Below are 20,429 nucleotides of genomic sequence, written 5' to 3'. Positions count from 1 at the left end.
TTGTTCTTTCCTCCCTGTTCTGTTTTGTTTCTCCTGACCAGCTTTTCTTTTCTGTTAAAGAAAAGTAATCCCACAGCATGATGCTGCCACCACCATATTTCACCCAGGGAAGTTATGTGAACTGTTGCAGTATTTTACACGTGTTAGCCTCTACCGAGAGAATCTTTCTCTACACGTTTCTGCTTTTCTCCACATAACTTCTTGCAAACTTTAAAGAACATTTCTGATAGCTTTCGTTCACAACTTTCTTATTGAGATGCTTTCATAAAGGCCATATTTATTGTGTACATGAATTATACTTTTCCTGTCAGCAGATTCTCCAACCTGAGCTGCAGCTTCCTGCAGCTCCTCCACAGTCACCAGAGGCCTGCCTTGTCAGATTAAATGGAGACTAAATGTGAAAAAGGTTCAGTGGGTGCAAATACTTTTTTAAGGCACTGTGAATTGTAAACAAATCAAATTATACATCAATACATAACTCTATAATATATTTCTATAATATTAAGTATTACTTTTTATCTCTTCCATGCAGCTTGTTACATATCAAATTTTGTCTCTGTATTGCTCCAAAATTAAAACTTATACATCTTGATACTTTAAACTACAAACTCTGGGCTTCACTTGAAATTGAAGTTTACTCTCATGTCCATCCAGTCCAAAGTGAAGGAGCGCTGTTATTATTCTGGAGATGTGTCACCGCAGTCAGCCTATATCCATACATTAAACCACGGGAGGCTGCAGCAGAGGCAGACTCAGGGGAAGGAAGGATTTTATTTTGCACATACAAGGCAGGACACTTTTAAACAAGATTAATGTTTTTTATGTAAATGCTATTAAAAAAATCTAGATGTAGAAATGTACGATTTGCTATTTGTTGATTATAGTAACAAGCAAACCATCAGCAGAAGTTTAACGATTAACTCTTAATCACAGGCAGATTTGTTCTCTGTCTTTGCAACTCTTTGAATTTCATTAAATTACATCACTTCATTAAGTGAGTTACGATAAAACTCAAACAAACTTTAACGCGCTGTTGATTTCTGATGCAGGATGTGGAGAAAAAGAGCAAGCTGAAGCAGATAGGCATCAAGATCATTTTGAAGAGCTCTTCTTCTTCTTCATGTTGCTCCCATGTGAGCCACTGAACCCTGACAGACCTGCTTCTTTTCACCAAGGAGTCGGGGCCATTTTAAAGGTGTCTTGATCCCCGGCGCCTGCCTGCCTGCCTGCCTGCCCACCTTCCCGGGAACAAGCTGCTCATTCCTTGTGCATTTCCCAAAGACCATTATTGAATGAACAGTGAGACAAGGCCCGCAGTGAATGGACAGTTTGGTTACACCTGCCATGAGGCTCGAGCTCCTCGGAGTAATGTAGCGCTTAAGTACCTGTCAGCTTCATAAAGGAGGGAGTAGACGGAGTAAATGTGTGTGTAAATAGAGTGTCAGATCAGGACCCCAGGGAGTGGAGGTGGGGTGTGTGTGTTGGTGTGTTTGTGCACCCCATTTGTTCCCCGATGCATACGTGAAGCATGTGTGTGTCAGCGCGTCCGTGCCTGTGAGTGTCACCGTAATGATCATTTAACCCTGCTCAGCATTCCCCAGGGCTCCTCGTCCCTCCTTTTCGACTTCACAGTGCTGCAGGCTCTCTGCCTCTTCTGTCTGCTTCTCACGGCTGGGCACAGTCGGGGAGCGCCTCCTTATTCATTCATGAGAGAGGCACCGGATAAATAAAAAGGTTCATTACTGTGCTAAAGTGTTACTAATGACATGTACCTGCCACTGAGCACCTCCGAAAATCTAATGTGACACACCAGAATGGAAAATCTATTCTTCGGCACCGAGGCCTCCTATGGCGCCTGCACATATACTCTATGGAAATTTCCCTCCGCTTGCCCTCCAATTGTGTCTCTCTAAAACCAATATTTACAATCCCATAGCCATTATGTCCTACTACGCCCTCTGCGCCTGCTGTTGCGACCTTCGCATTAGCTGAAAATTGGACTTTGGCGAACTTAGCGAGGGGAGAGGAGGCTCTTCTTGTGGAAACCAGGGGGCGCAGCATGATGAAACATAGGGTGTCTGTCCTTCAGGTCCCTGCTGCCCCAAACTCAAACTGACAACAAAGTCAGAAAGGCTTCACCGTGCTGCATACCATTATCCAGCGTCCCCAAATGAAAGTCGCTTGAAACTAAATGCCAATAAGCCATTAGCCGATTCTATGACTGTCTCAGTTTATGTCATGGATGCACTGATAGTCTGAGGCTTTGTTTATGCTTTCAAACTTGACTGGAGGAAAAAGTAGCCTCTTAAGCTCAAACAGCAACATATATTTGATGCACAATTTAATACTGCAAATGTTAACGTAATCTCATTGATTTTATCAGAAATTTTTAGCTGTTTCACGAAGTTCACTTACTGAATTCAGATCATGCTAAATAAGTCACAGAGCAACATTTGAATTGTTGAAAATAAGAATAAGGGGTAAAATGGCAAAATATAAATGAACGCTTTTAAAATGGTTGTTCAAATTTTTAGAAGTAACATTTATTTGAAAGGTTATGAGCAGTTAATATATCTCTTGTAGACAACTCTCTTGTTGTTTTCATTTGGTTTGCATCCAGCCTGGTTGGTCATTGAGGCTAAAGCAAACAACTCAAACAAGAGGGCCTAAAATAGCTCTGATCTAACCAACAACATTGTATTTGAATATCAAAGCCTTTTAATTGCCCTCACATTTGCACTGAAAGGAAACAGTGGAAACAGAGGTAGGAGGCCGGAACTGATTTATAGTGCCACTTCATAATATCTGAAGCAAAAATGCGTAAAGTTCTAATTTCACACAAAAATCCAAATATGCTGCTTTTACTTTGAAAAACCAGCTTTTACTTTGAAGATGATTGTTTTCCTTTCTATGTTTTGGCAACTTCCTGTTTGTTCCAGGGTTGGCTTATGCTCAAAAGGCAGACTGATACAGAACAAAGAGACACAGGTTCAACAAGGTAAGACTCCCAAATATAAGTCATTAGGACAAAATTAGTGTCTGTATAATGCTGCCATTGACGGACATCTAATGTATTCTTTTTCACATTTTGATATGTTTTTCTAATATTTTTGGATCTACAGTACAAACCATTGATTAATCTTTGATCTATAGAAAGTCAATGGTGGTGCACCACCTTCTTTGTAAATAACTACACAATGCAAACAGGATGACTATTTAAAAAACTTGCCACTACAGAAACACAGTTTTTATTTACAGCCTGTAAACAAAATAAAATAAAACAAGATTTAATAAACTTTAAAAAAATACAACACAACAATCAGACTAAAGATAGCAGCTCAAACCAGCACTTTATCCAGAAACCTGAAATTTCACATTTAAATTATTACATATATATATTCATTAAGGATGCACTCATATTCTGACCAAATTAAGTCACTTTACATGTGAATGCAGACTTGCGACTTCGCTGGTGTAAAAGTAATTAAATGAAGGTGCCAAAGCCTTGGTTTAACAGCAATATTATCATAAATGACAGGCTGTAGCTGTGTTTTATCCTGCTGAATGATCATCTTCTATTCCACTGAGTTGCTAAGATGAACATTGTTTTTTTCAAATAAACATATTTTTGTTCCTGAAAGCACCTGAGTGGACTGTCAGTCAGCTGTGTTTTGTCGTCCCCATCCCGAGCAGAAAAAACTTGTTGCGTCTTTAGAAGCTTGACATCTAATTGAATCTCAGCTTCCATCAGCGTCTCAGCAGCATCTTCACATGACTGTTTGCTCAACATGTCTGCCCATTTCCACTGATTAATTCGTACGAAGCCAAACCAAATGTTCTGCCTTGTTTGTCACGTCACACCCAGACCCTGCAGTCATCGGGTCACAATTAGAACGAATGTCTGCAGATTTCGGATAATCACAGTTTTAAAGAGAACAGCTAATACTTAGCTGGGGAGTGCTGATTGGAAAAAGCATGTTCAATTATGTCCCTTTCTTTTACAACACATTAAGGTGAAAAATATGACAAAACTTCAGTTATTTTTAAAAATTAACTCAATTTGTCCACTTTCAGACACTGTTTGTAATGTTTCCCTTTTGTTTGTGAGTTTAGGTTTTTTGTTGTGTTTTGAAAACGTATGATATTCTATGTCATTTTTACATAAAAAGTTAAATGTTAGCTTTGACAGACTGATGTTTTTTTATTTGCTCTGCTAAGTGAAATAATCACTATATCTAACACTATATGAGACGGACATGTGCAAGTCAAATGTTTGCAACATCCCAACTTTATATGCCTTACTATAAAGCATAAAAAGTTGCCTTATAGTAAAAAGTTGCCTTCATTCAAATTTCCCATTTGAATGAAGAAATTTAATAGTAAAAGAGTGAGAGTAGATGATTTTTTGTTTGGTTTTTTTTGATGGCATGGATTATTTTGTCTGAAATAAATGTAAAATCATTTTTAGGTTCAAATGAAAAAATGAAAAAATCTAACTGAGATGGATTCTTCAACTAGTTATCAGCCTCCAACATATTCTTCAAGAATCGTTCATTAAAAGTCACAAAACAAACTGAGCACTAAGTGAAAGATCATTAGCCTCGTGATGGATAATTGTAAAGGTCTAGTAGTGTTGTTATATTGCAGACCTTGTGACAACCCCTGTAATTATCCCTCCTCCCAACGCTTCCCAAGGGTCCCATAAAACACATTAGCACTCGGCCTGCACAGATCATTCAGACTCCTGCGCAGTCTTCCTCCTTTCAGCATCACCTCCTAAAGCAACAACAATCACCTTCTTACATATTCCAGTATGCTCATTTCATTATGATTTGCCACTGGGGTGTAAAATATGTTGACCCTGGTTGTTTTATTTTCAAATGGGAAAGCCAGGTTCGCCGTTTATGTCTTTTACATTTAAAGAGTCTAAAATCAGGGCTCCACTGAGCATACATTTGTCGCACTGTGTGCTTGAAAAGCCGGCTCAGTTCCTTATTCAGCAGCCTCTTCAGTCCGTGATTGACTCCTTCCCTCAGCACCCTGCAGCAGATGAAGGAACAGAGCTTAAACCTGTTACTGTCAGCCTCTCACCTGGATCATAAGAACTCCTGCTCGGAGCATGCAAACCAATATCCTCCTATTCTCCGCACAGCCGCCAAGGATTCACAGCGGTGGCTCTTCACAAAGAGCAGGGCCGAGCGCGCTCAGTGTTATCTTATTGAGTTACCTGTAGCTAAGCTCTGAGCGGGCGCACACAATGGCAGGCGGTTAATGACAGTGCAGGCCCTAACCCCTTGTCCCCGGCCTTTCCCTGAGCCTCATTTCCGCGCGGCGGCTGCCATTTCACAGCTGTTAGCCACAGACTCTCTTTGTCATGATTAAGGACAAATTAATAGATGCCTCCTGGTAATCAGCTTTCATTAGGGCTGTCAAACCGTCAGTGGCGTTCGCTCAGTGCGCTGGACACAGGATGATCACATCCCAGTCGAGAGGCGCTGCAGCTGCCTGTGTGCAGCCTCTCTGCTCCTGTGTCTGTGCTCTTGGTGTAGCTAAAGTGTGGGTAACCAGTGCATTAGCACGCTCCTTCGTGGCACAAGTGCTTGTAGTTGGTGCATTAACTGTGCTCCGTGTGGCGCTGCAAGATGGAGGTCATCGTTGGAATGACATAAAGAGTAGTCTTTCTGCTGAGTGTAATTGGCCCCAGCATGCTGAAAATGGACTGTGAAATGTAAGGGGGGGGTCAAATAATTGATTTTTCCCCCGAATGCAGAATCCAGGGCAGGGCTGTTTAGAGAGTAATTTACAAGAGCAGTTCAGCTCAGGCTGACTGGCATATCTGCTGAAAGTTCCCAGAGGCAGAGGAAGAGATAAGACACACCTGAGACCCCGGAGCAGACGGACAGCAGTCACAGAGCTACTCAGAGGGCAGAGAGGAGCCACATCAACCTCACTCACACATCATCTGTGTATGTATGCAGTGTAGGGGACAGCTATATACACACACTCACATGCTCCGAGGATGATGGACACAGGCTATTGTATGTAGAAATAGACTCCCGTCTCTCCCTCTGTCGGTCTCCGGTTCTCCGTCTGTCCGCCTCCCGCCCTCCTTCTGGAATTGATGAAATAAACTCATCAGACTTCCAGCAAGTTTGGCATTGTGCTGGAGAGCTGAAGTCATTTCAGTATGTAGATTTCAGACTTAAACCCATAACCGTGTTGCGTGGTGCATGACCACCCCCACCTGCTGGAGAGAGAAGGCTTGGTTGTGCATGATGGGATAGGAGCGTCTGCGAGGCTGGATACAGCCTGGCCCTGTGTATGCTCAGTGATTTCCCAACACTGCTGCCTAGGGGAATTAAGACAATGGCCTTAATGCAAATGCTTTAATCTAGTGACAAAATGGCATTTTATTTGCTCTGCCAAAACTGAGCTGAAATACATATGTAAGCTAATTGAGGAGAACCGGCTGCTTTGCAATCTGCTTGGCCCCAAAAATGGTTTCATCTTCAATTTGGAGAATATCTCGTTAAAGACAGCGATGAGTGACATCCGTCAAGATCCAGAATCTATGTCATCTGGGTCTATGGAAAGCACAATGGCTGGTTGATTGAGAGTCATTGCTGTCAAAAATGTAGAGCTGTCACACTGAGCGCGTCTCATGGAGACGTTTGTATGGAGCGGCGTCAGTTCCCTTCAGTTTTCTTAAGCTTCTTGTTAAATTGCACCAAACAATTTTCAAGATCAATTCCAGCGTCCAAAAACAATGCACACAAATCCCATTTATTCAACACATATTGTGTTTGGAGAGGGCCCCTGTGTTTGCATGAAGGTAATTACAGTGGGATTTGATGTTGTGGTGTGCCCAGAATTCTCCAGCTTTAGATCAGGCTCGGGGTGCTCCACCCCATTAATGCTCCATATGGGGAACCCAGCTGTGATCAGAATTGGACGAGCGGGAGGGGAAATCGATTTCATTTGCAGGATTATTGATGTAACCGAGATGCCGTTTGTATGAAACATAAAGTCCTATTTCAGAGGTTATGGATGAGGCTGGATGGAGGGGCCGGCTGTTTGTTTTGCTCAGTGAAACATTACAGAAACAGAAAAGTCAGTGCACATGACGCTGTACGGTCTGCACCCGCATTGCACCACATTAAAGGGATAGTTCAGGATTTCTGAAGTGAGATTCTGCTGAAGGGTTAAAAATGGTTAATATCTTACCTTCATTTAGTAAAATCAGTTAATCCGATATTTATCAAATGTGGCTAAAAATCACAGTGTCTTAAAAGAAATTGATCCAAATCTTGTTTTATACCCTAGAATAAATTTGTTCAACTGAGCCTAAAAAAATTGGAAAACTAGATAATTTTCTTTAAATACAACAAATGTGCAAAATCCTTCATTGAGAATAAATGTTTCCAGTCAGAATAACGACTTAATGGAAAAGTCAAGTGGTGTCAAAAGAAGCAGTACAGTTTTATAGGGGCTTAAATGAATGTAGTTTCATTCATTTTTACACATTTATTCCTAAACTTCATTTATTTCAGGAAGTCAAACAAGTAAAACACATAATATAGATCATTCAAATACAAACTGGTGTTTTCAAACCTGCATTTTCTTAAATATAAATTTTTTTTAACTAGAAACTTTTTACATGTTCTGTTACTCAGAAGGAGGTAGATCACCTCCTGACTCCATTTCTAAATGTCACCAACTTCCTGTAAATAATAATAATAATAATAATAATAATAATAATAATAATAATAATAATAATAAAATTTCAAGTTTAGAAATTTGTGACTGCATAATCTGCTGTGGCATTTCTGAACAAGGAGCCCAGTCAAACCAGTCACTCCTCCCATCTCTCCACCTCCAGTAAAACTTAGATCAACATCTCTTCAACCAACATCAGAAGGTAGAAAAAGCAAAAACTGATACACAAATCAGGAAATTAGGCCAACATGCAACTTTTATTGTTCGTTGTGCATTATATTAGATTTGTATGTCTATTAGGATAGTTGTGTTAATGGTCTGTGAACATGTTCAAGAATGAATAAAAATATGAATATTACTGGAATTAAAAAAGTTTAATTTCTGAGGACGATCATCATTTTGGTCACTGTTTGCTTCAGCTTTAGCCTCCACATTAGCATCCATTACGGCTTATAGATCATCAGTCATATTCTGGCTCAAACACATAAAGCTGGACCAGATGCTGAAGATGCAATGCTCTTTCTGTTGGACCTCTATTTGGTTAAAGTCCATCTGAGTTGTGTTCCTCAGCTGAAAACTGAATGAATTCATTTCATGCTTCATCTTTATATATCACATGAAAACAGAAGTTTGTCTCCCGTTTAATATGCAGTGCTTAGCTTTAAACAGGTGTCAGCAGGAGACGCAACAGATGCCGCCACCATGTTTGTGGTAAGTCAGCCTGGAAAATCTTGCAAAAACTAAAGCAATTTTAGCTTCCAGAAGCTAATTATGCTAAATGAAGACACTTAAAGAAAAACTGACTTCATGTAAACTTCCGAAAGCCTAAATGATTCATTTTACTGTTTACTGTTCTTCTGTCTATAATAGTGTGACCTGCAGCATACCAAAAACTGGCAGCAAAAAGATGAAACTTCTGAAAAAAGATTTTAAAATCATGCTGTGGGAAAATTAATGACATAAAAATAATTTTTTTTTTCTGTGGCAGGAGGCCAAAAAAGGAAGAACAAAAAAAGCGCAGTGTTCAAAGTACAGCATGTTGTTGGCAGCAATAAGTGACCTGGCATCTGGCCTTTTTTCACCCTTTGCCAAACTTTCCCTCCACCTGTTCCCTACATTCTTCTGGAGGCTTTATAAGTCAGAGCGATGTGCTGGCGAGGTGATCACACATACATTAAAACAGTATCAGAGTTTCCCAGGGTTCACATGGCCTAACAGCTGGATCTTTCAACTGAATCCATCCCTCTGCACAATTATTCCCCCCCTTTCTGAGTCTCAGCGCCCAGTCGGGTCGGCTGTGGTTCCCACTCGTTTAACTGCAGCAGTGGGAGCAATGGTGAACCAGCTGGGGAAAGTTTTTCTTTTTTTAAAAATTCTGGGTTGATGACAGGACTGAGTTGAGATGAGGTAAGGTTAAAGAAGGGTTTCCCCATGCATTTTATTTTAGCATTTCATCTACAGAAAACACATCAACTTACAGAGATTTGATGAATTGTTCATGTCTTGAACTTTAAATTTTGTCATATTACAACCTCCAATTTCAAACACATCTTAGTGGGATTTTTATGTTAAGCCTTAACACAGAAGTGCACAACTGCGAGTTGAATGATACCTGATTGAATCCGTTTACAAATGAAAATCTAACAAGTGTTGCATACATGTGCATCCAGGCCCTTTTAAATAAAAGTGTCTAAATAAAACCAAGTGCAACTAGATGAGAATTTCTGTAATTATTCAAAATAGTTTCTTGTAAGTAATATAAAGGATTAGTTCTGATTTTTAGGATTGAGGTTGTGTAAAGATCTTGTCGATAATAGTTACACTTGCATTAGAATGATGTTTGGTCACTGTGAGACTGTTGGAAATAAGCAAATTCTCTGCATTGTGGAAGCTAAATGCTAATCATACATACACCATTTGTTTTAACTGACTATTATTTAAATCAAATTTAGGTTAGCAAATATTGACAATCTAAACGTCCACAGGAGACCTCTGATAATTTTGCTGCTGTTCTCTCAGCCCACCAATGACTGGGTTTCTCTCAGGAACATTTGCCGTTTGAGCCTTCTCAGCTGCACCAGTTCATCCAATCAGCTGCAAAACGTTTGCACCAGCTCTGCCAAGAACGTAGTAAATTTTTCAGTAGCTGCTTCTGTGCTTCTCCAAGTCTTGTAATTATTTAAATTTATACTGATTGACTCAGAATCATCTGACTTGTGCTTAGCTAGCTAGCTGCCATCACTACATTTTCATCAAGCTTAAAGGACTTCTTTCAGCTGAAGGTAAGTTAAATGTTATTGACAAAAAAATTTTAAATCTCACTTCAAATACTATTAAATTATTCAAACTATCCTGTTAATCATAATATAAGGAGAGAACATTACCCAGACAGGTCAGAGATATAGTTGTATAGAAGTTTAAAGCTGATTTATAGTTATATAAAGACAATTATATAAAGAAAGACATAAGAAAACCTATCTGCAGTTTGCCACGAACTATGTAAGAGACACAGAAAAAAAAGTGGAAGAAAGTGACCTTATGTGCAAAATGTCATTTATGGTGGGAAACACTGAGGCACACTGGGAAGTCCTGTGGTGGAAACCGATTGAAGTATGTTGGTGTGAGCAAGATTTTCTTCAGCAAGAACAGGAAAGATTGTCAGAGTATATGGAGAAGTGCAAAGAAGCATTATCAAAGAATATGGCAAGCTTTGGACATCTTGTGCAGATGACAAGCAGAGAACCTGTTCACTGGACGACTATTATTTGTAAATTTGGACTTCCTCTGAACAACAGAAAGAAGAAAGACATTGTGGAAATTAACAAGTACTATTGACGTAGAAGCAGGTGCTTTAGTTGGCTGGAATCAATTTAGAAATCTTTGAAAATGTTAGCTTTCTATGAACTAAACATTCTCACAGTGAAAGATGCTGTGGGGATGCTTTAACACGTCCAGGAGAGTTTGTAGTTGATATAAAGATATATGAAGCTAAATGCAATGCAATTCTAGAGCAAAACCTGCACAAACACTGAAACTGGAGCAGAGTTTCACCTATCAGCCGAACATGCAGTCAGAGCCACAATGGATTGTTTTGGATCTTCAATGGTCCAGTCAAAGTCCAGGCCTCAAACCAATGGCCAGACTTGAAAACTGAAGTTCAGAGATGTTTTCCTATTGAGCTATTCTGAATAGAAGAATGGAGAAGAAAATTGTGTTTCTTGCTGTGAAAAGCGGGCACCTCCAAAAACCTGCAGCTACAACTGCAGTGAAAGGTTCTACAGAGTATTGACTCTGGAGGGTAGTGAATAGAAATGCACACCACATATTTCACTATTTGTGAAAAATATTGAAATCCATACTTACTCTTTACCTCTCTAGTTTGCACTACACTTTTGCAGGTGTATCGCATGAAAACCAAATAAAATACATTGAAGTTTGCGGTTGTGAAAAGAAATTAAAATTTTTTTGTAGCTTCTTTCAACGTTGTTTTGTCTTCTCATCAGAATTTGACTTTTTCTACCAACTGGTCTTGGTTGTCAGTTATCACAGGAGGGGCCTCAGAGGGCGGTCTCCTCCCCCCCCAGCTTACTGTCCTTGTTGGTAGCAGATGTTTGTGGTGTTTGAGTGTCAGTGATGGGCAGTGTAAAAGCAGGCTTACACATGTTCATGTCACCCAATCGTTGCAACTGCAGGAGGAAGTTATGTCACGAAGCCAGCTGGCTCTAATATGCAGCATTGTGTAAAAAAAAAACAAAAAAACTGCAGAGCAGAGGTGGAGCTAGACGCAAACTTGGCCGAGGCGCTCGCAATTTTTCTTGCTTTGGCTTCGGGGGTGCAGACAGACAAAAGGCATCCGCAGCAGAGTTTGTGCATCTTATCAAAGTATGTCATTAATTTTACAGCCAGCTCATGTGCAAGCGAGCGAACTGCACCACATTGTTTCCAGCTATAACAATTGAGCATTTATTGGCTGAGAATTGGTTATTAAAGAAAACTGCAGCGTAATTGTGTTTTGACAGAGAGAAATCTGAGCCAAGCGGGGAAAAAAAAACAAAAAAAAAAAACAGAAAAGAGACTATGGCATGTCTGCGAGGGGCCGTTGTTTTGATTTGTGCCTGTTTAGAGAGAAAAGAGGGGAAAAGGGCCCCTGTCTGGGAGAAGGGGCTGAAGCTCTGTTACGGAGTTTAGGCCTCCATCTAGTCTAATAAAAAACACTTAAGCTAAACAACCCCCCTCTCTCTCTGCCTTGTGTCTGGTCCTGGGAGCTACCTGGAGGCCCTCCACAGAGCACATTTAATAATAATGGTGTTCCTCTGCTCCCTCCCTGCTTCTCCCTGAGTGATAGGCAGTCCATCCAGCACCGGGACTGGCTGGAAGGACAGCATGAAGGGTGTGGTCATGGTCCCTGCTGGCTTCTGTTACACAAATCTAACCTGAATAGAGTTTTTATTTCTGGCCTCAACTTTGTTTTTATGTTTTCTTTTTTTTCTCTTCAAGCTCCTTAAAGGTGATTTCGCTTCATCGTAATCCCTTGTTTTAGTTCCACGCAGGCCTCAGTGTGAATGAGCAGGATCGCGCACACACATAAAAAAAATAAAAGACTTGTGTTCTTTCATGGCGTGGAAGCTGAATAAAAAGTGGCATTTTTTTTATTTGTTTTGCTTCATGTTTGATTCTCGGTAACGCAGACAATCAACAGGGTAGGGGAGTTAAGTGCATTATAAATTACCAAGAGGGAGCCACCTCGCTCTTGGAGCTCTTCCTGGTTGCTGCTGCTGCCACTTTGGGTTATGTGAGGAGTAAAGTACTTTAGCAAAGACCGTGGAGCCGCTCCACGGTGCTCCTTTGCATATCAAATAAACAGCGGAGCGGGCGATGGCAGTGCCAACACAGACGGCTATGTTGCATGTGCACGCTGATGCACATGCATTTGAAGCCTTTTGAATATCTCCCATGGTGCAGGTCATGGTGACGCCATCTGGTGTGTGGAGGAACCTAAGGAGATGTCTCGAACGGTGAGCTTTACCTGCAGGATGTGACACTTTTGATTTAAAGCATCACAGGTGAGTATAGTAATTAAAGGCAAGCCATTCACTTCAGACTATAATTAGGAATTTTCCACAAGAGAGATTTCATATTACCTCTATCTGGGTTTATGATTTTAAATTGGTAAATAGGTGATTTTTTTTGCATCCTGCAACGCTTTTATTGGCTATAAAAATAAATGTTTCCAGATTTTCACACTCAACTCTCATGTTTATAGCCCCCATTTTCTGTGTCCCCAATCCACAAGGTAAAGACGCACGGCTCGTATTTTCATAACAAAGCTTTTTTGGGGTCCAGCAAACAAACTGTTGTATGGATGTACCATTGATTTCACATTCACACGTCCAGACTTAAAGGGACTATGGGATTGCCAGTGAATCCCGAAATCTGTGTGCTGCTCACAGAGTGTCAAGTTGACATCCACTCCACTTCTGTAAACTGGCGAGATTATTCACTCAACAGGATCTCTTCCTGCCTTTCATCCTGCGAACTACAGGCCAATCCGGCCGCTGACAGCCAAGCGATAGCATACAGATGGAAATGAAGGTGGAAGAGGAAGAGAGAGGGGAGAGAGGGGAGGAATGGTGCTGCTTCTCAAACACAAGAGGAAGCCTCTGGGTTCAGGGTTTAGCCTGATGCTGATGACTGGATCTACTGACTTCATTTAGAGAGGGTGGTCAGTGGTCAATCTTCCACTTCGCACCACACACACGTGGTTTTTCTCATGGGCACTACGGCTCACAACACAGGGAGGCATGGACTCAGGGGGCAGCACAAGTACTGTTCACATCACAGTTAGCAAGTGAAGTTAAGCAGTATTTCTATTGTTTTTAACAGTAAATTATCATGTTGTTAGTGTAACCAAAAAGGATGCAAAAATAGATCCCGTGAATATTTTCCATTTCAAAATTCCAAATTGCTTCAGACTTGAATTTAAAAACAAAACTTCTGCAGTTCTTTTAACATCCAGGAGATATAAATATGGAACATTTATCTTAAAAGTGGAAATCGCAGTATATTTATTAATATTTGAGTCACAAAACAACTTGGTGACAATTCAGCAGTATGGAAAAAGACTGTTTTACTATTGTTGTGGGCTTTGGGCTAACTTAAGTTAGTTCTACTTCGAAATGTACAAAACTAAGACTTACATCAAGCTTAACTAAAATATTCTGGACATTTATGAAACATTTCACTAGTTGTCATTTTTTTGTGAATCCAACACAAATCGTGAAACAACACAAATGCGATGTTGTCTTCTGACAGTTTGGCTTCATCACTTTTTTGATGGTTTACATCACAACTAGTAACACAGTGGTCACATTCTCACATAAGTATAGGAGATTCTTTGGGATCCAATTTCTCTATTTTTGTTCAAATTAAATTTAAAGAGGTAACATATCAAACAATACATTTAAATCTGCATCCATTAGAAAAGGAAACAAAGACAAAATTCTGGAAAATTGAAGTTTCAATATTCAATTTCAACTCTCAGCAGCATCCTTGTCTATGCAGCATAAAACAACCCCACAGCATGATGCCACCATCACTATTCTTCACTGTGTGTCCGAAGGGTGATGTGCAGTGTGACCTTTCTACCACTCATTTTCTTGCATGAATGCATATTAGGAAACATGCTAGAAATTGCAAATTTCTCTTATGTTCGTCTTTATCTATGGTTTCTAACTACCCTCCGTAAGTTTGCCTGCAGAACATTAATTCATAACTGAAAATTCAACATTGCAATCAAGTAATAATTGTGACTGCAATCATGCACATAGTTTTAATACGCTTTCAAGCTGTAATAGAAAGCATTAACGCAATAAATTCAGAGGAATTTCTAATGTTCTACCACTTTCACTTTTAACACACAACCCTACCCATTTTACTGTAAGCAGTTGTAGAGGGGGGGGAAAAGGAGCACCACTTTCTATTCTGATGGGGGAGGAAATCCTGCAGAGAAGTTGTTATTAGTGTCAGTTATTTGAGGGAGTAAATTGCACACAGCTACTGCCTTGATAACAGCTCCATATATCAACTAAACTGGTCTCAAAACCTGATGTGAGCAATATGTGCTATGAAATGTATTTCCTTCTCCTTGGGCAACAATACAAATAATGTATTCTGCCTGTTCCATCATAACACTGGCACCCAGTCATTTTGCACTCTGGATCAAAATTCTAAGTTACTGGAATGAAACCAATTTGAGCTCCTTTTAAGATAATGCAAATAAATATCAGTCCTGATTTGTCTGTTAGTTTTTATTTTTTTTATTCCCCTCAACTGCCCCTCTCTTTGCTCCCTTATCAGCACAAAGAGCATTTCTCTCTTTCTCAAGGGTCGCATGAAAGGTCCCTCTTTTCTTGAGAATCAAGGCAGAGGAGAAGCCTGGTCCAGGACTGATTCATGTCGCACACACTGCCGGGATGTTATGCATGGATAATTGATTGTCGGAGCAGCATGGCCACTGTTGGATCTTGATGGTGCTGCCGAAATGTCACCTTACTGATGTTACAGCGGCGCCAATATTAAAAAGGCCGGTTCTCAAAGACTTCCATCTGAGCCCACTCCTCTCCCACTGCGTCTGGGAGAGACAGCGCTGTTTGTCAGGCTTCTATTTCAGAAAGACAGATCTCGCATTCGGCAACCTTATCTGCACAGGACAGTGCACCCACTTCCAGAAGTGCATTGAACATTTCCAATCATAGGGATATATCACTCTCCTTTTAAAGTGGAAATCAAACGTCTGGGAATGGTGAGAGGGAGAGAAAAAAAAACGGCATAATTGAGAGCTCTTAGGATTTATTTATAGGTGGTTTGTCTCTTCCAAAACCCCCTGAAAAATTACACCCCTCGCAGCAAATACCTCGCTCAACAACAATAAAGAATCCATCTTTTTTTTATATAGGAATGGTTTCATACTGATTCCAGGGGAAATTTTTATGCAAAATTGTTTGGAAACATCTCAGACATTAAGTCAGATAATGTAGCAGGTATTTATATATAAAAAGTGGGGGATTAACAGGAGTAAAAACCAGTTAATTTCAGAGTTCGGATAGTATGCAGAAAGCCGAGCCTGGACTGGTAAACTGTGTTAATCTATAAAGGCTTACATAGGTAAAAATAGAATACACCTGCATGCCTTTTTAACACCATGATACTTAGCTGAGAGAGAAACCATCCAGCTATAGAAGCAGTGAATGAAAAAGGGAAGCCTCCCCATTTGCTGTTGTTCTGACAATGCAGAAGTTTGGCAGGATTGGTAAGGAAGAAAAAAAAATTGAGTCAGACTTTAGGGTACATTTGTTGCACTTTAGATAATGGATAGTTCCTATGATAAATGATATTGTCAGATTTTTTTTTAACAATAATACTTTTAAGAAGAAAACGGCATCTAACCTGATCCTGCTATGCTATTCTCACAAGCTGTTACATCATCTGAAACTCTTGCCTTAAATACTGAATCCCTTCTGTATAACTGCAGCATCTTTCAAAAGTATTTATGCAATCTGATTTTTTTTTTCATATTCATTTTATGTGATATACAAAAAGAAGCACACATTATGAATTGGAAAGAATTTTCTGTTTACAAATACAAATCTGAAAAGTGTGGCTGATTAGATATGATCTGAACAGTCCTGCTGTAGATCAGACTGTATGTTTAGGGTTGGCCCCAGTGTCAAGTCTTTTCCAGCATCTAATTGTTTTTTTCCACAACATTGTCTTGTAAATAATTAGATCCACCCTTTTATTACATCTGACCAACTTCAAAGTCCCTGCAGTATAAAAAAACATTTCCCACCGCATGCCTTCGCCACAACTCTCTGCCTGGATAATATACAATTTTTGCAATATTAGTTTTCTTCCTCACAGCATGATACTGCCCCCACCATGCCTTCCCATGCAAATAATGTATTTAGGGCTATGTGCAAAATTACCTTTTTGTGAAACTCTACACAGTCACCCTGAACACACCATGTCCACAGCATTATAAGTCTCACTTTGGGTTATGATGCAGTTAGTTTGAATTGAGAGATAAGTTTTCTGTCGAACTGTATACATCACCCTGAACACACCATCCCCACAGTATGATTCTGCCATCACTATGTTTTACCATTGAGACGGTGTATTTATAGTAATGTGTTTTTAAAACATTTACCTTCTGCTTCAGAATTATACACTTGTTGGTCAAGCACACAATTCTAATATGATGCATTAAAGTTTGTGGCTAAAAAGTGGCAAATTATGAAATTGTTCAATAGGCATAAGTACCTTTACAAAGCTGTGACTACTGCCTGCTTTTCTTTGTCCTGACATGCTGAAGCGATTGGGAACTCAGGGCTTCCCTCCTATAATCAAGTGTGAATGAACATGTAAACTTAGCCAGGTATTAACAGAACTTGGCCCTTCTTCAGTGAGCAGTGGTTCACGCTACTGGCTGGCGTGACAGAAGTAAAAGGCGAGCAGCTTTGAGGAGTGAGGAGGACCCAGAACCCAGCAGACAGGATGGAACGCACCATACGCCGCCGAGGCTGCCGGCGGAAAGCGGGAGAAAGGGAGCATTAATCGGCACCACATGTCTGCATATTCTCCAGTCTCCGGCATAAATTTCATTATTGCCCAACGTAAAAAACGGACCATCTAAGGGACGTGTGTAACGTGGCCTGAGACAGCTACCGTGTGAAAAGCGGGGCCCCGTTATGTGTGAGAGTCATGGCCCAATCTGTCACGGTGGGGATTTTTTTGTTTTGTTTTTAAAGGGAAAAAGGGGGGAAGCAGCTGCTTGCCTCACCTGTCCATTTCTGTACACGGCTCTCTATCAAACCAAAAGGGTTCCTGCACCTTCACGCAGGCTCCTCCGCAGCAAACGCACATGTAACACTCCTATGTAATGTGACAACACCAGAGAGACCACAGCCCCTCTGTTTATCACACATGTACAATTATATGGTGTTCTATTTGTATAAGCACACTGGTTATGGAGAGAGAGGTATTCATAAGGCCTTCAGCTGGCCGGAGCTCAGCGGGTTTTCCTCTGGATTTGCAGTGGGTTGAATCAACACACCTCCTGTTTTGGACCAGGAGGTGTGGGATAAACTGTTTTAAGAGACTGCTTGTCAGGAGTTGGAACTTTTACTGGGAAAGTCTTCACAGGGAAAACATGTCAGCATGAATATGTGCTTGAATTAACTGTTTGCACACATGTTTCCTTGTTTAAGGGGGAAACTAGTTACTACATTGGTGCTTAAGCTTCGGATTATCTGTCTGCGTCCTCTTGCCTCTTTAGCATCAACATGAATTCACCCACTCACAGTCTATCACACATCCACAGAGCTCCCTGAGAGAGCGCGGACCTTAGGGATGCCCTAGCAGGGGGAGGCGAGGCGGCGGGTGGAGGGGGGACCTCGACAGAGTGGGGCTTGTGGTTGCGCCCATGGGCACGGCCCTCTCACTTTCTGGCAACCACTTTGTTAGGCACACAACGCTAATCCGTCTTGTGTCTTTATTGCCCTCTGTGCTGAGGAGTAGACCGGGGCTGAGGCTTGAGGGGGTGGGTGTGGAGGTGGAGGTGGGGGCTGTTGAAGCACCGCTGCAGGGCTACGTGTGATCAGGGCTCCTGTTTGAAGATAGGCCACACTGTACAACATTAAGACATCTAATGCAGGCAAGCTGAGAGCAAAACGAACTGATACTCAAGACGCAGGAGGAGAAGAAAGAAAAATGGAGAGTCCTCAAATAAATGCCACCCTCTCTTCCTCCTTCTGTTTTACTGGGGGTAGGGGAGGGTGGGGGCGCAGATCTCTGCAACCTGAAATGACTATGAGGCAATTCTGGCCCATGTTGTTACACATAGTCAATGAGCTAAACAACACATTAATTTATAAAACAGCCGCTGTGGCTGAAAGCAATTTGTCACGACTTGGATTTGGAGGAATCTCATTTTGGATATTCTAAAGCATTTAACAAAAATTGTTCAATGAATGCTGAGACATTCATGTATGTTTGACCCATACATCTGAAAACTCTTTACATTTCAAAACTTCTGTATATGTTTTTCTGTCTGCTCAAAGCGTCTTCTCTCAACTGGCGCCATCTTGTGTCTGCGTGAAGGCAGGCACAGGTGCGTAAAAATTCAATGTCACCTTTTCCCTCCCAGCTGTCACCTGAGCTCTTGGCAGCATAAGGTAATAGCATCGAGATGCAATCAAGATTATATGGTTGTCACTCATTCGGTGCACTCGGTGGCTTACAGTGTGTGAAGCAGAGGCGAGATAAAAGCCTGCACACAGATGGGAAGATAAACTGCTTCCTAAATATGCATCAGTTTCCTTAGAGCAGAAATGTTAACTTGAAAACTGCCATTAGATCAGCAAGAGGAAGAAATTGGTTAGAAAAGAGCTGCACAAAAATGAGCTGAAGTAAAATGACGCAAAAGGGTAAAGAAAAAGATCTGTTTTTTTCTCTGCTTGTAAAAGTACATTTTCTGTAGAAATGCTCCAAGTTTTTCTGACACTCTTCCTCAGTCATGATCTGAAGTAGCGCTTGCTGCTGCTGCTGTATATCTCAAATGAACAGAGCCTCTGCTTGTAAGCTACATCCACATTAGCTGTTTATTTCCATGTTTACACCGTTTCATATTACATCCAGTGGTAACAGGATTACTTTGTGACAATCAGTAATTTGTGGAATTCCCTCATTTCAGTTTGAGGATTTTCTCTTTGCTCAGAAAAAAAAAATGTTTTTGTATTCTTGTCTCCCTCCCCTGAGGTTTGACTCCAGAAACCCTTCAGGTTTTCACTCAGACCTCTGTGAGGGTCCCGATAAAACAGAGCAGAGAACAAGGCCTGACTGTGAAGGCAAGTGGGAACATAGCAGAAATAATAATGTGCAAAGGAGTTTGGTAATGAGGATGTTTTTACTCCACAGGCTCAACTGAGTCAACATAAAACATGCAATAAGCACAACTTTGACAAACAAAAGCCCAATTATGTATTTATCTTTTATTGCAGTTGCATAACATCATATTGAACATTTTCAAAAAATCAAATCATTATTAAAGTAGGTTAGTTCAGTGGAGAAAAAGCTATTATAATAATCATTATTCACAAAATCTTCACAATTATTAAAAACCCTAAGAAATCTTTAAATTAATCTAATGGGACCCTTTAAAGTATTTCTACAATCTGCATTTAAAAGTTTGTCAGGAATTCTAGTAATTTTTAATAAGTAATATTTTTGTTTTCCTGAGGTCTATTTTGAAGCTCGTCTTCAAAATAGAAAAGACAAGAAAACATGGCATTTAAGACAGCCTTTTTTCCACTACAAACAGTTAGGGTACCTGAAAACAAAATTTCTAAAGCTCAGTTTTTAAAAAATCCTTAAAAAAGTGGTAATTATGCCAAATTTTCCAATATAAAATATTGCAAATATTGTAAAATATAATACAAAAATCTTTGTAAGCATTATTACCAGGATTGCTAACTGTAGTACAGGGTACTGCACGCTTCCTGCTAAATTAAACTTATTCGAAAAGATGTGCATCTTTTCCTTTTGTGTATTTTGATCATTTTGACAATCAAAACTTTAGACGTTTGTATTAGTTACTTTGAACAAGATCAAGGAAGTGGACAACTAATTCCACATTTATCTTTTCTTTAAAAAACAAT

The sequence above is a fragment of the Xiphophorus hellerii genome, chromosome 20, assembly GCF_003331165.1.
Source record: "Xiphophorus hellerii strain 12219 chromosome 20, Xiphophorus_hellerii-4.1, whole genome shotgun sequence".
Classification (NCBI taxonomy): domain Eukaryota; kingdom Metazoa; phylum Chordata; class Actinopteri; order Cyprinodontiformes; family Poeciliidae; genus Xiphophorus; species Xiphophorus hellerii.
The sequence above is the reverse complement of the archived record's forward strand: the minus strand, read 5'-3'. Positions refer to the sequence as shown.